Genomic DNA, 2802 nt, shown 5'->3' with positions numbered 1-2802 from the left:
TACTCTATCTTGAGCTGAGACTTGAGCAGAGGGAACCTGAATATCTTCTGAGGCGTAAATGGCTTTTAATAAACCCTCCATGTCCTCACTCGGGAACAAAAATCCCCCAAGCTTAGCCTCCCCCTGGCTATCTTGGTCTGAATCTTCCTCTCCAGAACTACAATCTGGTACTTGGCCTTCCTCTACTTCAGATAATAGGGAGACTTGGCCCTGGGAACTTTCCGCATAAGATGTGGAAAGATTTTCCTGTAACTGAGGAGTCTCACTCTCTGACGGTACTTCCTGCAAACCCTTCACAAGGGTGGACTGAAAAGTTTGAAGGGTAGCCAACATTTCTGCTTGTAAGGCCCTACATTCCTTCACGACCTGAGCGGTCTCCCTGCCTGCGAGCTTGATGATACATCCATCGCAGAAAGGCTTGGAGTGGTCTTGTGCTAACTTAGCGTTACAGTAACCACAACGCCTGGACTTTGAAGTAACCTTCCCCTTAGACCTAGCAGCTGACCCTGGGCAGAGCTTTCGGTCCCTGGGAATAGTCAAAAAATAGACAATTTAGCTACACAAGTCCTAAAAAGGGGCACAGGAGCTCTACCCCGAGAACCCTGCCCCTAAATAAAGTTGGATCACTCACCCCCAGTGGCGACCTCAACGACTGTCTGCTCAGACGGACCTTCCTCTTCCATGGCGATTTGCTGCCCTGCAGGATCGCTGGATCAGGTCTCGAGCATCCCCTTGTTGTCTTTTCCAAGTGCCAGGAAAGCGTCTTGCAGGACGAGGAGACTGGGTGTATTACAGCACACCCGTTCTGTTTGAAAAAACCGCGCCGCTCGGCGCCATCTTTAAGGAGGTCCGTCGCCCGGAAATGACGCACGGCCTCTTCCGGTCCTGCGCACTGAGGCTGGAACGCACATCGGTGCGTCCAGCCATCTCAACTTCCGGAGCTCGATACCCGGAAGTGACGCCCTTGGACTTCCGGACATGCGCTGTGGCGTTGGAACGCACGCCATCCGCGTCCGCATAAGGAAAGGCATCACCTCACCACTCCACCAACGAATGTGCAGGTAGGCCAATACAACAGGGGAATAGCCTACTGGGACAACTCCCCTGTCCCACGAGGCTACATACAAGGCTCCCTAAGGAGACCTTGAGTGAGGCATACCCCCCCAAGATTTCTCTTGGGGGTATACAAGGGAGCACCACAGACCCTGTCTGTTTAAGTCCCTAAAAGGAAAAAAAGAACCTCACGAGAAAAACACAGGGTCCCAGACCCCAAGGAAAAAACTTTTAGAAAGAAACTTGGTTTCGCTGTCATCCTGTGGGAAACACAATCAAGAACTGAGGGAGGGTGGGGACTTTTAAATTCGTTGTTGATTGTGTTTCCTGTCAGGTGGACCAGTCATCTCTCAGGTGTGCCGTCCTGGAAGATGACTGGAGAAAAAAGTATAACAATACAAAGCAAGTAAGGAGATATCTACAAGCAGTGTTCATTATGTTTTTTTTTTTATGCCGATTCACATGGGACAAAGTTGTTAGGAGAGTTCACAACCACTTTAAAAGTGGCTTATTAATGGTCAGTTCTGCATAGCTAACCTCATGTATTATGCAGTAAGCACCATATATGACCATCACTCAATGGCGTGGGTCTGAACTACAAGAAAAAGGCTAACCACGACATTTTAGTCTTACTAACCTTCACAATCCAAGGAAGACGCATCATCCTTGTGTTGACATGCATTGGGGAGGGACAGGCCGTTGTAAAAAGCAGCTACAACCTAAACATGAGTGGCTGTGGAGGAGTGTATGGACACAACCCCATTGATTTTTAATCAAATTTTGTCTGATAGAGTGGTGTGCTGGAAGTGGCTACAAAGCGATGAGACCCTGGATTAGATTTTTAATAAAACTAGTTTTAAACGATAGAGCACCATTTAGCCTCATCTTTTATATATGCACCAAGGATAACTTCACTGAACAGCTTCAGGATCCTGCAGAGGCCATACATCATAGAACCCAGGGGTGGTTCAACTGCACCGTTAAACCAAACTTAAGGGGTTGCAAACGCTCGTGTTTTTCACTTTAATGTATCCTATGCATTAAGGTGAAACACCTGGCAGTCACCACCCCTCCAATTTTACTTACCTGAGCCCCTTCATATCTTTGGCAGGGACGCGCTGTTCCGGCTCTTGATAGAGCAGCCATGGTCTCCTGCTGCTGTCAATCAAATCCAATGATGCAGGCGCCGACCCGAATCCAGCATTCATGGCTGGATGCAAATGCTGGACTTGGGAGCGCACCTGCAAGGTAACCCCTCAGGAGAGAGCTTGGGGGGGGGGGGGGGGGGGGGGTTATCTGATGCAGGCAGGAGCTGTGAGAGACACCGCTCCTGCTCCTCCCTCCCCCCCCCCCCCCCCCCCCCCAAGGAGGATGTTTGGGGAAAAACAAGCTGCACAGAGGAAGTATGACAGGTTTGTAATTTAAATACAAATTATCCTTTACAATCACCTTAGGTGTGCAGTCACAAGTAGTGAGGATAAATCTTTTTTTTGGGGGGGGGGGGGGGGGGGCGCATGGGTTTGCTCTCACTTTGTAGCACCATCACAAGGATTCAAATATACTGGAAAATCATAGGGACTTTTGATGAATTTTATATTTTCAACACCATAGAATTGTATTGTCATCAAAAGCTCATCAGCTCTTTATAGAAAGCATTATTCACATTATGCACTGGATAGTTTTAACCTGCCTTGCACCTTACAAAACCCCAAAATTAAAACCTTCAAATTACTCAAACAATCACATTAA

The sequence above is a fragment of the Lithobates pipiens genome, unplaced genomic scaffold (genome assembly GCF_037356315.1).
Source record: "Lithobates pipiens isolate NorthernLeopardFrog02 unplaced genomic scaffold, aLitPip1_a1.2 Scaffold_3, whole genome shotgun sequence".
NCBI lineage: Eukaryota > Metazoa > Chordata > Amphibia > Anura > Ranidae > Lithobates > Lithobates pipiens.
The sequence above is the reverse complement of the archived record's forward strand: the minus strand, read 5'-3'. Positions refer to the sequence as shown.